This window comes from Antechinus flavipes, chromosome 2 (genome assembly GCF_016432865.1).
Source record: "Antechinus flavipes isolate AdamAnt ecotype Samford, QLD, Australia chromosome 2, AdamAnt_v2, whole genome shotgun sequence".
In the NCBI taxonomy this organism is placed as follows: Eukaryota; Metazoa; Chordata; class Mammalia; order Dasyuromorphia; family Dasyuridae; genus Antechinus; species Antechinus flavipes.
The window spans coordinates 547,741,664-547,758,009 of NC_067399.1; positions in this window are offsets into that span (position 1 = coordinate 547,741,664).

The following is a 16,346-nucleotide window of genomic DNA, read 5'->3' on the forward strand; positions in this document are numbered from 1 at the left end:
AACTGAAGTTATACTAAACTGCACTGGTAGATTTTAGCAATAGGAATCTCTACAAGTGAATTAGAACCAACAAGAATCCTTTCCAGAGCTGCCCTAAGAATGATTCCTATTTCAGAATTTCTAAGAGATGTTTCCAGGAACTAAATGACAATGTGAATCGCCTGGGATTTAAGATGAAATATGAAAGATTAAATAGATATTAGTTAGGAGTATGTTACCAGGAACAAGGAGACTTGATGTTACTTAATATTGATAATTATAATTTCATTGTTTTGACTTTAATGTTTCATAGGGTTTTATTTACTGTTTGGAGATCAGGACCATTCCTTCTGCAACTCTTTTATTAATTGAAAGTCTTCTATTTACATTAACCTTATCTAATCAAAATTTGACTTCTAGAATACTAATGTTAACTGTTTGACATTCCTCAAGTAGAAGCCAAAGGGAAATGTGAATTCCCCAAAATGATTTAGTTGTTCCTCTAGCTAACTATAACGAAGGATTTCCCTGACCATGGTTTTCATGGTTACATTGGTAATATGCAAAATTCCCCTCTCAATCCATTGTGAACACTCTAAAAATAGTTTAATCTGTAGCCTGACTTAGTTTACTTATAAAGTCTGTTTAATGAGGTTTGTATCCTTAAGGATATATGAATTAGGACTCCTTTTAATTAAGTTTGTTCAATTTTTTGACATTGAAGGAAGCATGTGATTATGATTTTTGTAATACTCATGGCCACTAATTCGTGTTTCCTGATATAAGTCCCCAGACCTACTCAAATTGATCCTTCTGAATATGAGACATTGGGAAAAGTTTGTCACCAATCTGGCCCTACTAATTTCGAAAAAAATTCTATCAAGCTCTACATGAGATAAGTCTTGAGGAGGATGCCATTAATTTGGGTAATTTTAATGAACTCCCTTTGAAATTATACACCAGCTTTTTGTTATCTAATTATGCTTTTACTCTTATAAGAATGTAGGCTTTAAGCCGCAAAGAGGAGATTATGAAGAAAATACTTAAAATTTATTATTCATCTTTTTCTTTGACCTTAGCTTTACGTGGCAATAAGATTGTCTACCAAAAGTTTACTGTAGAGGTCAGGCTGAGTTCAGTGATAGTCCAGAGTATCCCAGTAGTTATAAGAAATGCCTGGATCCCACTCAGTGCTGGTTTGGGTGCATTTGGGTCTTGCTTTGGGTCCACCTAAGTTTATGTTTTGGGTACTCCAAATTAGATTGATTTATATGCCCACATATATTTCCATTTGCCCTCCTGGTGACTACCTACTGCCTACATAAAGTCAATCAGGCATTTAATCTCAGGTCCTTATTTGAACTCTGGATAGTGGAATAGGAAAGAAGGCAGCCAACTGGTATTTAGCTAATTATTTGACTATTTTTTTTCTACTTGCTAAAAGAACATAAGCATTATCAACACATGCTAAATTTCTGAGCTCTGGCTCAAAACTTCAATACTTTACCACTTGGTTGTCTGGCCCCTCTAGTCTGTTTATACCTTACTCCATTTCCCCTTGCTCCTCTCTACATTAGCTTTACTTTGTAATCCAATGACAATGGACCTAAATAAAACTTGTGCCTAAAACTCCATCTCTAAATTCTCGTCACAAACTTTAGCTGAGACCTAGAGGAAATCAGGGAAACCCAGAGACAGAAATGAGAAAGGAAAATGTTCCAGGCATGGGGTAAAGTCTCATCTTCTGTGAGATGACATTCCCAGTTTTCCTTAATCTTAGTATCTTCCCTCAAAAATTAGCTCCAATATATCCATATTTTGCTTGTATGTGGATTTTTATATGTTGCCCCCATCATCAGATTGTGAACATCTTGAAAGCAGGAACTGTTTTTTTGGAAGGCACTTTCTTTGTATCCCTCCAGCACTTAGCAGGTACCCAGGTACTTAGCAGGTAAATACTCAATAAATAATGACTTGATTAGAAATATGACAACAACTATATAAATAAAGTCAGTATTGAGAGTCAACAAAACCTGAATTAAATCCAATGGTCAATGTTAGTACAATATTATCAAAGTGAAAGGACTGATCCTCTCTGCTAATGATTGATAAGCTAAACCCTAGAAAATGACTAGTGTTGTTAGTAACGAACAGTGGCTTTGTTCAACTATTTTGGGGAATGTACTTTTGTGGGGTGGTTGTTACATGCTTTTTTGGTAGTGTCTTATTTTTAAAAAATATATATAGCAATAATCTTTTCTTTTAAATACTGAAATGAATTATGTATAGTTTGTAAATTTTATTTATGGGATTATAGACAGTGAAGGAAGGAATTGTGGAGGTTATTTGAATTAATTCTATCATTTTATAGATGAGGAAACTGAGGTCCAAGAAGGTGATTTGCCCAAGATTACATGTAGTTAAGATGTGAACCTTGTTAAATAACTCCAAATTTATCACATGCTGCCTCTTTTTATATTTTTACTGTTATTTTTTATCTACTTCTGTAAATTTGTCCCTTTCCTGTGATATTTTCACTCTGGAAAGAGATGAAACATATATACAAGTTTGTGGTGACAGAATATTATTAAACAAACATCTAAGTATTGGTCTTATTGCAGTCCTCCATCACCTTCAGTAATCTTTGAAGTTCTTCATATTTATTAAGGAATAGTAACTCATCCAGCAACATCAATCAGTGGCAAAGTCAACAGAAATCTTAATTTAACTTTTCTCTCTTTCTTTAGTAAATCTCTGCTGCTTAAAGGGAACAAGTCCTTTAAGCCTCTTGCTTCTGTGTGTGACAAGGAACAAGGGAGAGGTAATTTACAAAGTGATTGAGAGACAGTATTTATCTTTGGGATTTTCTTGTTTTTCAAGTTGCAGGTTCTAAACACAAGCACCCTTTGTACCCAAGAAAAAGTTCATGGTCTTTGTTTCTTCTTTTCTTCTGGTTTTGGAGCAATTTAGGGCCACAATGGCTCTGCCTTTAAAATGAAAAGGAAAAGATAATCTAGGAAAAGGGTAAAAGGGGAAACCAAAAAATAAAATTTGAGGCGATTCTAAATGTTTGATCATTGACCAACTGTGAAACTGAAAGATGGAATTGTATGCCTGTAATTTACCCTTCTGAGATATAATTTTATATGGTCTGTACTCTGAGATTTACTCAGTTTTCTATCCAGGAGCATCTAAGTCTTTTTCATTACCCTGTCCCTCTATTGCCCATGGGATCCCTCCTTCCCTCCTTCAGTGACCCATTCAAACTTTCATTCAGACATTACCCTTAGTAGCTGCTATGTTGTTGTTTTTTGCTCCTCCCCACCACTTTCTTCTCCTCCTCTTCTTCCTCCACCTCCTCCTTTTCATCCTCATCCTCCTCTTCCTTCTCCTCCTCCCCTCAGGCCCCTGTTCTACACCTCATATGGCCAAACCTTTAGTTAATTGATAAACTAATTCAAGATAATACATTTACTCACTTTCCTCTAGCAAGATATATAATTGCATTTTGATAGTAGCCTTCTGCAGCTAAAAACTTGATTCAAAGGAAAGACTCCAATGGTAGGGAATCCTTAAGGAACCCTTGAAGCAGGATATTCTAGTCTGTTTTAACAGGTTTATTATAATTACTCCCCTCATACATTTCAGTCTAGTTAAACTGGCAAACTTATTTCCAGTATGACACCTCTTTCTTTCAAGTCTTTGTTCAGGCTGTTCCCCATTCCTGAAATGCTATCCCTTTTCACTTCTACCTTTTGTAATGTCTAACTTCCTTTTCCAAATTTCCATATTGCTGTCTAGGGCAATTGATAAATAGAAAGAAACTCAGAAAACAACACAGGTTTATATATTTCTTTTTTTATTGATACGTTAACACACTAAAAACATATAGGAACTACGTTTTTAATCTGGTGGGTTAATTCAGGAATGTTATCTGACACCTCTGGTCTAGGATACCACATTCTCTCAGTCACCTAGGCTGTTTTACTTTACCAGAGACCCCTAATGAGGGTTTACAGGGTCTTTTAAACCTAGGTGTATCTTTCCACTGATTGGTCTGTTAGTATACCATTTGGACTTCCCCAGAAAAGATGCTGTTTGTCATTTGTTTTTGAAGAGGACCAATGACATCACAGGGTGATGTCTTGACTTGCAAGTGAATTGGATTTAAGTGAGGGAAAGTTGTGCAAAGTGGTTAATATCATTTTCTCTTCTAGAGTCATCGAAGTCCAGAGGAAGAGCAAAAGTCCAGACAGCTAGTGATGACCTGGGATGCAATAGATGATATTGATTATTCAAGGTCTGACAAAATTCTACATGCTCCACAGCACCTGCTTCAATCACCTTCATGGTTATTGGAACAAATTTTTTTCATCCTCTCATTCCAGTGGAGTAAGTCTTCACATGCTTGAGGGAAGACACCCCCCTAACTCACTGGAGGGCTTGAGGCCCATTGATTAGCCTCAACCTGGTTTCCTGGGGTGTGACTGCTGAGAATACTTCAGCTTCTTGGAGTCACAGGTGAGAATCAAGTGAAAGGTAGACACCAAAGGTGAATGAACAGCCCTGAAAAAATTCAACAAGGCCTCATAACAAAGTATCTAGTACTCCTTGAACATCCCCTAGGCCCTATACAAATGACAAAGGTAAGACAATCCCAACTGGCAGGCAGGAAGACCTTCAAGTGTGGATGATCACACCTTTCTCTGGCAACTTAGGAATATTAATTGCTTGATGAGCATCAATTACTTCTAGTAATCTAGAAATTATCACAATCACGATTCCCCCAACCATTAGTCTTCCCCTTGGAGTCCAAAGTCACCCCTAATTTTGACAAGAAACAGTAAGAAATAACTCATTTGGACCCCTATTCTATTCCAATCAGTATTAATCAATTTGATATGATTCCATAAGTGCAGTGATTATAAGTTCTGTATATTAGGTTCCAGAAGTGCGAGCTGCAGATTGTAAGATCACTTGCTTAATCATAGGAAGCTAACTGGAAGCCCTCTATCCTATTGTTTTTTCTTGTCATGGTGACCAAGTCCACTATGGCAGAGGTGACTCAACTCCATAGAAAGTACTTCAATCCATTTCTGTACTTCTGGACCATTCTCTCTTGTCCAGCACAAGCAGATGACCATCTTTTGACTATCTTATAACCACTTAGTCAGTGGAAATACCCTATGTTTCACCCAAACTATAACCCTTTCCCCTACTGATATATCATTTTTGACCTTCAAGATCAAGATTTCTATATCTCTAATCAGATTCTATATTTTGTCAAGCCTCTTTTGCATATTTGGGTATCAAACTTTATAAATTCAAGATCCTGGAAGAAGGAAGCCTCTCAGATCATGGGGAAGATCTGAAGTCCACTTCGCTGGAGGGAACCATGGAAACTGTAATGAAGTATCATTGGTTCAGAGCTCTGCCTCAGTCTTTTTTATTATAGGTTGGACAAATTGAATAGCAAGGAAAGGAGAATCACCCTTTGGGGAAGAACTGAGTCCAAACTGGTTTCTCTATTTGTTGTTTATCCTTCACTCTCAAAGATGAACATGACATTAGGAAGATGATATCATGATTTGCAAGTGAATTGGATTTTAGCGAGTCAGGAGTGTGCAAGGTCACCAGCCTCTCTCTGTCCTCCAGAGACATCTGGGTCCAGTGGCAAGATAGAGATCAGGATTAGTGGAGATGGCCCCAGATACAGTGGGAAACCTTGGCCATTTTAAGCTGTGGTCTTTAACAGGTCTCAGTTTGACTAAGTCAACACTCAATTATTAAAGCTAGGTAAGAAATGAGGTTTTAAAAAATGGCCATTTTTACCTAGTTAAAAAAAAATCAATATGAGAGGGGAAGACTTTCAAGGTTTCTGGACAAAACAAAACAATTGCTATTTACATTCACTCTGAGCCTTCAGAACTGAAACAATAACCAAAGTAGGCTTATACTGGGTCCCACTGTTGGCCAATCAGTGAAAGTCAAGAGTGGTTTAGGTTTAGGGCATTAAGAAATCAAGCCTATTTGAACCCTTGGTATATAGGAGGGAGGAACCCAGTCCAAGCATATGGGAGTGATTATATTATTCAATCACACCCTTTAAAAACTTTCTGGTGAACTTGACTAAGAAGTGGGATCTCACAAAATGATGAAAATGATGACTTTTCCCTTAATATGATATAGCATAATATGAATTTTTCTCACAGCCTAGGTGTCATCATTAACTTCTCACTCTCAATCTCTATATCCAATCTGTTGCTAAAGCTTGTCAATTCTCCTTTAACAGAATCTCTCATATATTTCTCTTTGTCTCTTTTTAACAATGTCAACCACTCTGTGGAAGTCCTCACCACCTCCTGCTTGGACTATATCAGTAACCTGTGGGTAGGTCTGCCTCTCTCAAGTCTTCCCTACTACAATCCATATTCTACTCAGCTGTCAAATTGATCTTCCTAAAGTATAGACATGATTGTGTTATCTCCCTATTTAACCCACTTCAGTAGCTCCTTATCACTTTCAGAATCAAACAAAAAACCCTCTAATGTTCAAAGCCTTTCTCCCCTTCCAGTCTTCTTAAACCTCCACAAGCACAATGTACCCTGGAAGCTAGTGACATTAGACTCATTTGCCCTTTATTCCTTACAGAAACCATTCTATATTCATACTGCCTAGAATTCTCTCCCTCCTCATCTGCCTCTTGTCTTCTTAGCTTTCTTGATGTCCCAGTTAAAATTTCACCTCCTACAGGAAAGCCTTTCCTTGATTCCCCTGACTTCTGGTGCCTTCCCTTTGTGGATTATCTCAAATTCTTGCTACATATTTCTTGTTTGGGCAATTTTGCATTTTGTCTTCCTATTAGATTGTGAGCTCCTTGAGGGCAGTATTTTGCCTTGATTTTCAAGGTAACTAGGTGGGAGTGAATAAAGCACTCAGCCTAGAGACAAGAAAACCTGAATTACAATCTATTCTGACTCTTACTAGCTGTATAATATTGGGAAGACTTTTAATTTCTGTTTGCCTTAGTTTCCTCAACAAAAAGGGGGGAAAACAATAGTACCAACCTCCTGTGGTTGTCCTAAGAGTCCAGTGAGAAAATAATTGTAAAGTGCTTAGCACAATGTCTGACACACTCATTCAATGTTTATCAACAGACTTAGAATTCTCTGATTTTGCCTGTGCAAAGAAAGGCAAAGTTATTTTGTATTTAAACTGATCTTTGCTAGTCCCTGAATTAAAAAAATAAGACAGAGAAAGAGAAAATAATTATTCTATTTCTCTTTATGGTGATCCTAGGCTTAGATCCTTCCTAATTAATTACTTTTCTTGCTCTCACTGAGACTTACTTGGGCACTGAGACCAAGCTGGTCTGAAAGACTTGCCAGAAAGCTAGCCAAGCCCCAAGTGAAGGAGACAAGAGATTCATTCCATCTTTGTGCTGGCTGGAGGCTGAAGAAAGCAGAGGCAGAAGCAAAGGACAAAACTGCAAGAGCTCTTAGAACCAAGGAGAGAGAGAGGCCTCTAAGAAAAGCTAACCGGGCTATATTGGAGACAATAAAAGATCTGAACTTTTACCAGCTGGCTGCATTTGGGGTAATTATTGATCTGAACTGATACTATGATGCCTCCAAGAACAACAGCTATTCCACATATTTTCTTCTCACCAAGTCTCCTATAACACTCAACTTTGACTCTCGTAACTGAAGCTCTCATCTCATATTTTGCTGAGAAAATCAAACCTAATTCTCCCATTTCATAATACATTGACATCATGCCACTATTATTTCCTTTAATCTAGTCTTTCACAAAAAGGTGGCCCTTCTTCTCCCCCAGTCAACTTCCTTACATGTACTCTTGATCCTTGACAGGAGACAGAAGAGGAGGGAGAGAATTCTAGGCAGTATGAAAATAGAATGGTTTCTGTAAGTCTTTTTTATCTTGTTTCCCACTAGCCATTGGTTCTTCCCTGATGCCTGTAAACATAGCTTAGTCTCTCAGTGTCTGACCCTCAGTGTCATCCTAGACTCCTCATTCTCACTAATCCCACATATATCCATCAATTGTCAAATTTTGTCATTTTGATCTCCAAACATCTCTCATATGGATCCCCTTCTCTCCATCCTTCTACATAATCTCAATTCATGCCCTCATTACCTCTTACTTGGATGATAGGAAAAATATCCTATTTGGTCTCCTTATATCAAGATTTTTTCCACATGCTAAAGTGGTTTTCCTCTCAATAAACTGAAGTGGCCAAAGATTCTCTATTACTCCCATGATCTGAAAACTTCCTTTTGGTACTGAAAATTCTTCACAAGTTGGCCCCTACATTTATTTTCACTCTTCTTGTGCATTATTCACCTCAAAACACTTGAGGATCCCACGATTCCAACCTACTTTCTGATTCACACACATAAAATTCCATTTTCATTTTTACTTTGATAGTCTTCTAATCCTAAAATGCATTATCTATTAAGCTTTGTCTCTTCAAATATCTATTTCCTTAAGATTCAACCGAAGTCACCTTCTATATAAGGCTTTTCCTTATCCTCATTCCCTAAACTACCCCAAATTCATTTGTATATATTTTGTGAATAAGTACATGTATATGTTGTCTCCTCTATTACAATATAAGTTCCTCTAATGTAGAAACTGTTTCACTTTTGTCTTTAGATCCCTAGCACTTAATACATTTCCTGGCACATATTAGGTGCTTAATAAATGTTTATTAGATTGATTCATTGAGCCACTCAATATCTCATCACCTTTATAAAGTCCAAAATTATCTCAAAATATGAATTGTGCACATTCTTTCATATGGTTATGATGCTTGTGTTTCTTCTTTGAAAACTGCCACCTCACTTATCTGTTAGGATAGGATCTATTTCCAAGGATCTGTTTCCAAGACAACCTAAGGGAGGTAAGTATGAGCAGAAAGTTAAACTTGTCCAAGGACATGCATGTAGAAAACCAAGAATCCAAATTGATCCTCTGATTCCAAATCCAATGTTGTTTTTGCTATACCATTCTCCTGCCCTTTCAGTTCTCTTCTGAAAGAAAGTAAAGTCTGTTTCAAAAGTCTTGGAGTAGTTTTAAGCTTAATAATAGCTTATTATTTAAATTTTTAATAGCTTAAAACTGCATTAAGATTTTTGGGACACTTTGTATTCCCAAAACAGAGATGTGAAGCTCCTGAGTAATTTTTAAGCTTTTGTTCTCTGCTTTCTTAATCCCCCAAACCATATTTTCCTACATAATTTTTTGCCATCCTCATCTTTATCTACTCACATATATTCAAGTTTCATTACAGATTTGCTTTGGAAGATCTCTTCAATACATGTTATCAAATTTATTGCCTCTTCATTATCTTCATTTGATTTTGGTGGTACAATCATCTTTCCAGTCGTCATTTTGCTTCTCTTCATTGTGAGTGCTGAAAATCAAGATCTACAGGCATGCCATGAAATGATGATTCCTGTTGCTTTAGGGTGCATCAAAAAAGCAACTTTCCCATCTCTTTTTTTTTTGCCTCTTAAAAGAACCTGTCAGCCTCCCTCCCATTCCTTCCTTTCATCCATAATAAAGAAGTCAGTGATTCTTTATGTCTTCTGCCTTAATTTATAATGAGAATGTCAATATTGATATTATTCAATTCCTCTAGTAGTATGTCAACTTACTGGTTATTGGACAAGGATCACACATTTAGAGTACCATTAATTAAATTAATGTTTACAGAAGATCTAAAAAGCTATATGATTCTTAGTATACCCTCTTTCTTAGTATGCCTCGTTTTTCTGCTTTTCTGCTATTCTTAATACAGAAGACAAAGCATCACTTGGAATTTTTCTTTGTTTTCATAGTTGCAAATTTTGTTCTCTGTACATTTTTCTTGAATGAATGAATTTCCAAGTTTATGCTAAGCATTTTAAAGGACTATACCAGCAATGTCCTTTATTTCTTTAGTTTTGCTAGTCCTCATACAGTAAATTCAATGTATGGCAAAGCAATATGTTAATTACAGGAAGCTAAGTGATGTAGTGGATAGAGTACTAAGCTTGGAATCAGAAAGACTTATCTTCCTGAGTTCAAATCTGGCCTCACATACACACAGTTCTTTGATCCTGGGCAAGGGTCTTAGCCCTGTTTGCCTTACTTCCTCTTCTATAAAATGAGCTAGAAAAGGATCTTTGCCAAGAAAACCCCCAAATGGGATCCCAAAGGATCAAACATCATGAAACAACTCAATAACAAACATGTTAATTAGCAAAGGCTAGCATTTATATAATACTTTAAGATTTGTAGCGTACTTTGCATATATTATCTCAATGGATTCTCACAATAATCATATGAAATAGGGGCAATTATTATTCTCATTTTACAGATGATGAAACTGAGGATAAGGAAGGTTATGTGCCTTGCCTACAATTATACAACTAGTAACTACCTGAAACAAAAGTGAACTTAGGTCTTCTTAATTTAAGTCCAGCACTAATCAAACCATGAATTTGTCATCCACCAAATCAGAAACAACAGCAACAATATTCAATTTTTTTCTCTGAAATGGTCATGTTGACAACCTTCATAACATGTATTAGGATATTTGTGGGAGTTGGGGGATTGGAAAAATGGTTGAAAAGGGTAGAAAGGAAAGTAACTCAGAGGAAAGAAAAAAGGTTTACCCATATATGTTCAGAAAATGTAACATCTGAGCAATAGATGTAAGTGTCTTGAAGTTCAGGGACCATTTTTGTCATTATATTCCCAACACCCAGAATAGTAGCATAAGGCATTTGATGACTGCTGAATGAACTGAACTGAACTGTACCTGTGCTATAATAATTCAGGAGGATCAAAGCCTTATTATTTGAGGGGTCTGCACAACTATGGAAAGTAGGTACCAGAACAATAATTCTAGGAGGTAGACACTTAGGGATAAGAAGAAAAGGGAGGTTCTCCACCAGTCACATACTATTTTTTTTTTTAATTTACCAGCCTGAGTAAAAAAAAAATTACATCCTGAATGCGTGAACTAGAGGCAATATGGTAAAGAGTGCTAGATCAAATCCTGCTTCTCACACATGTTTCCTCATCTGAAAAAAAAAAAAAATGAAGGATTTGAACTAGATCCCTTCTATCTTTAAATCTTTGTCACTACAATTCCCTCCCTACTAACTGAGAATAAGACAATTTGCTCTTTCTTTTTCACATATGTCCATCCATGAAGCTATGTTTTTATTCTATGCCCTTTTAACATTACCTATACCAAAACATCAGCAGGGAAGATCAGGGGAAGCCACACAGATGATTTATTCTAGACTTGCCCTTCTTTTTTAGTGTGATTCTATCTCTAATCTTCTCAGATTCTCCTCCCTTCATTTTTATTAAACTCTTTCCTTTGATATTCAATTAGCCCTGTGATTTAAAATAATAATTTTAGAGCAAGAAGAGAATCTTTGCAATCATCTAGTCCAATTCTCTCACTTTTTAGATGAGGAAGCCAAGATACAAAAATAAATTACTTGTTCAAGGCCACATGAATAGCAACTGGCGAAGCAAGGTTTTAAACCCAGATCCTAGGTTCCAGATTCAGTTCTCCTATCTCTATACCACCTATCTCTGTCCTGGAGGATATGAGGTTCTGGGATTTTTGGATCGGAAGAGAACATATAGACCATCTAGTAGTGAATGCTTTCATTTTATCAATAAGCAAACTCAAACCTAGAAAGATTAATTGACTTGCCCAAGCCCATTCAGATAGTTATTACTGGCAGAATCCAGATTAGAACTCAGGCTTCCTAGCATAAGGGGTTCTTTCTATTAAAGTATTCTGTCCTGGCTTGCAAATAAGATCAACTGAAAATCAACCCCTTTCTCCAAAGAATGGAACGATCATTAAGTCCTAGCTTCGATTCCCACCTTTCCTCAACTCCACACACTCCACCCCCACCCCTAACCTTGAGTTGTATCATGATGGTTCTTTGCTTCCTTGGACAATTTCAACTTGCTCTGCATCGATTAAACCTTGATCTCATTTATTATCTCAGGAAATGGTCTCAAGGTCACAGGGCTGGAAATTTAATTATGGTGGCAGTATATTAAGTGGCACATTTAAAGATGCTGAATGGGAGTAATTAATTTTTTGGATGGTAGTCTCTGGAGAACGGGTTTTCTCCACACTGGGTGTTCAGGCATCCATCACAGCCATTGAGCTTGGCAGCTGTCTTTTAGTTTTAAACTGCCTCGTTATTCATCTTTTACGACTGCCTTTAAAAACACTAGCCGCCGATATCCCCCTTTTATTGTAATATATGTCTGGAGTGGGGATGGAGCCATACTTCACCTTTGCTATAAAAAGTGAACTAAGGTTTCCTAGCAGCTACCTAGGCTGGCCTCTAAATTGAGACAACAATTACCCTTCGCTGACATCTAGTGTCAAGGCATGAGATATAGCCAGAGCCACGAATCCATTGGCCTGGAAAAGCTGCTCTTTCCCCAGTGACAGTCTCACCCAAGAGGCCCCGGCAGAGCAGTCGTGAAGGAATGCAAGGATTCCCTTGGCACTGACTGTTGACTTTGGGGCAGAACTTGCTTACAAAAAGGGAACCACCTCTTTGCCAAGGCCTTAAAAAGCTTGCGATGTTTAATGAAGGGACAGTCATTAAATACATTTGATTCAAATATTAGACAAGATGGGTCCAAGTGGCATTTCACAGAGAGGCAGAATAGTATGGACTAAATTAGAGAGATTCATTAAAGGGACTGGCCCAGAGCCCAACAGTAGCTGGGTACCAGCCAGAACTGTCAGCAGATAAGGAGTACGATAGTGAGAGATGAGGGGACTTTATAAGCTTTCAGGATTTGTCCCTGTGGATGATTTGAAAGTTTTTAATGTCAAGGAAGACTTTGCAGCTCCCTAGTGAAGAAATATACATAGAAAATGGCTTGAGTAGTAGTAAAGATCCATTGTTTCCTTAACATCAAGAGTCATACCTCCTGGGCTTAAGACAACAGTATTTATAAACTTTCAAAGCAGTGAAGCTGACTTTGCCCTCATAGCCTTTTTTTTTTTTTTTTTTTTTTTTTGGCCATTTTGCCAGGTTTTCTACTCCTCAGGCTTTTCCCTAATCTGTTTCCTTAGCTTCATGAGAATACATGCCTTCATCATTCCAGAACAAAAACTGCTCAAAAGCTCCAGCTATTAGTTTAGATCATTTTTTCTCTTTTCCTTTCTTTTCTTTTCCTTCTTTTTTTTCTTTTCTTTTCTTTCTTCTCTTCTCTTCTCTTCTTTCTTTCTTTTGGTAAATAGTATTTTTTTTCTAATTACATGCAAAGATAGTATTTTTTCTTTTTCAAATCTTTTCTAATTTTTTTCCCTTCCTCTCTCCCCATTCCAAGACAGCAAGCAATCTGATATAAGCCATACATATGCAACCATGAAAACATTTCCACATTAGTCATGTGTTGTGAAAGTTGTGAAAGAAGGAACAGAACACAAGGGGAAAGCCACCAAAAACAACAACAAAAAAGTGAAAATTATATACCTCTATCTTCATTTAGACTCTATAGTTCTTTCTTTGGATGTGGATAGCATCTTTCATTATGAGTCTTTTGGAATTGCCTTAGATCTTCATATTGCTAAGAACAGGTAAGTCAACCATAGTTGATCCTTGCATAATATTATGTGTCTTTCTGGGTTTTTCTGAAATTTACCTGCTCATCATTTCTTAGTAAAATAGTATTTCATTACATTCATATATCATAGCTTGTTCAGTCATTTCCCAATTAATGGATATTCCCTCAACTTCCAATCATTGCTACCACACACACACACACAAAGCTGTGATAATTATTTTTATACAGATAGGTACTCTTCCCTTTTTCATGATCTCTTTGAATATGCACAATTTGATTGTCCTATGGGCATAGTTCCAAATTACTCTCCAGAATGGTTGGATCAGTTCACAATTCTACCAACAATGCATTAAAATCCCAATTTTCTCACACCTTCTCCAAAAGTTTTTTTCTTTTCTGTCACATTAGCCAGAATGTTTGAATTGTTTCAATTTGCATTTCTCTAATCAATAAGTGTTTTAGAGCATTTTTTCATGTGTCTATAGATAGTTTTAATTTCTTCATCTGAAAACTGCCTTTCATATCCTTTGACCATTTATCAACTGGGCAATGACTTGTATTCTTATAAATTTGATTCAATTCTATATATATTTGAGAAATGACACCTTTATCAGAAATACTTGCTGTAAAAATTGTTTCCCATCTTTCTGCTTTCCTTCTAATTTTGGTTGTGTTGCCTTTGTTTGTATAAACCTTTTTAATTTAATGTAATTATTTTTTGTATGTAACCATTTTGCATTTTATAATGTTCTCTTTCGTTTGTTTATAAATTCATCCCTTCATAGATCTCTCCTAATCCAATTATGGTATTCCTTTTTAGGTCTAAATCATGTACCCTTTTTGACCTTATTTTAGAATGCAATGTGAGATGTTGGAGTTCAGACCATTTTTAAAAGAAGGAAGAATCCAAGTTGCTTCTATGTCTCTTTTGAAATTCATCCTCGTATATTGTCCTGGAAATTTCTTATCTGGATACAGACCATTGTTTCACTTTCTGGCTTGTGTTTTGGAACTTGATCTAAAGTAAGTCAGACTTTTTCCTTTGATTGCCTACAAGGACAGAGATTCGCTGAAATTCTCTGAGTCCCAATTTCCTCATCTATAAAATGTAGTTGACAATAATACTTATAGTACTTACCTAACAGTATTGTTGTGAGATTCAAAATAAGGTAATTCATATAGAATACTTTGCAAACTTTAAAACAATATAAAAATGTCAGTTCATGGGGCTATATAGATTTAGAGCTAGGAGGGACCTCTGGAGTTGTCAAATCAACATTTTTAAGATAAGGAATCTTAAGCTCAGATACAGTATGTAACTTGCTTAGGGTCACACAGTAAGTGATTGAAGCAGGATTTGAATCCAGGTCTTTCTGACCCCCAAGCCTAGAACTTTATAACACATTCTTGACTCTTATAGTTATTATCTTGTTATCTTGTTCTCATCTTACATGAAGTTTTTACATAGAAATAGTTCTGGATAAGGAACTATCTATTTCTGTACTCTTAGGCATCTTTGAGATAGCTGTGGCATTACACAACATGATGGGGATTATATGAACTTTATCCTGTCCCTACCTGCTTGATTTCTTTCATTTGGTCTCTATGTTTCAAAAGTTTTTCATTCCAAGTTGTTTGGAGATTATGAGCATTTGGTGTGTCTACACCTATTAAAAACTCATTACATTTTCATTATCATAATTATTAGTATTTATTGATTTTCCTCTGGGCAGCTAAGAATCAGAGAGCTCCTAAAGTTCCTTTGAACTTGTGTTTCAAGAAATTAACATCAACAGTGTGAGTCTTTAAGTCAGCATTTGAACCCAGGTTTTTCTGAATCTCCATGCAGAGCATTATCCACAATGCCATCTTGCCTCTTGTAGTTACTATTCCTTTTTTTCTCATTTTATATGAAGTTTAAGTGGAAACAATCAATCAGAACTCTGAGCTAACTGAGTCTTAAGAAAAGTCTCATTATCTTTTAAGGAAAAACCAGAGTATCCTTCAGGCAAGGAGATAGGATTAAGATTATTCCTACAGCAGAGTAGGATTATTCCCTCAGGGTCATAGCATCAATGTCTTAAAGCAAGACTTGAATTCAGATAGTCTTAATGTAAGACCTTCTTTCTATCCACTACTAATTGTCCTGATTAAGACTTAAAATAATAACAATAATTTAATTGAGAACATCAATTGAGTCATGGACATGAGTAGGGACTCAAGGCAGAGAGATCAACCTACAGATTATGGCAATTATTCAGGATTCAATTGAGAAATTGAATGGCTTTCTCAAGGTCTCCTAGCTAACTAGTAGCAAAGTTAGCTCTAAAATGTTTAGATTGTGATTCTTAGTTCAGTGCTATCCCTGTTATATCCTTCTGCCTGTTTAAACTGCAAGAAAAGAAGGGTTCTTTAGAAGGCTTGGCTGACTGCTCCAAAGTTTTGGCTTTCCTCCTCATATTTGGATCTATGTAACTAGGACTTTCAAATTGCTTAAGGTATAAGAAAAGACAGGGGTGGTATTCCAAACCTTTCCCTTGTTATGGGGCCTTAAAATGGTCTATTGCTTGGGTTCAGGAGAGACAGTAATGGCTCCCCCAGCAATGTCAGAAAAGGAAGCGTGACAACAGTAAGAATCGGACCCACCAGGGTTTCTGCCTGCTTTTTTCTTGTTTGCTGAACACACATTCCTGGCAGAAAGAACTGCAGAGAAACAATGGACTCTGTCAGTG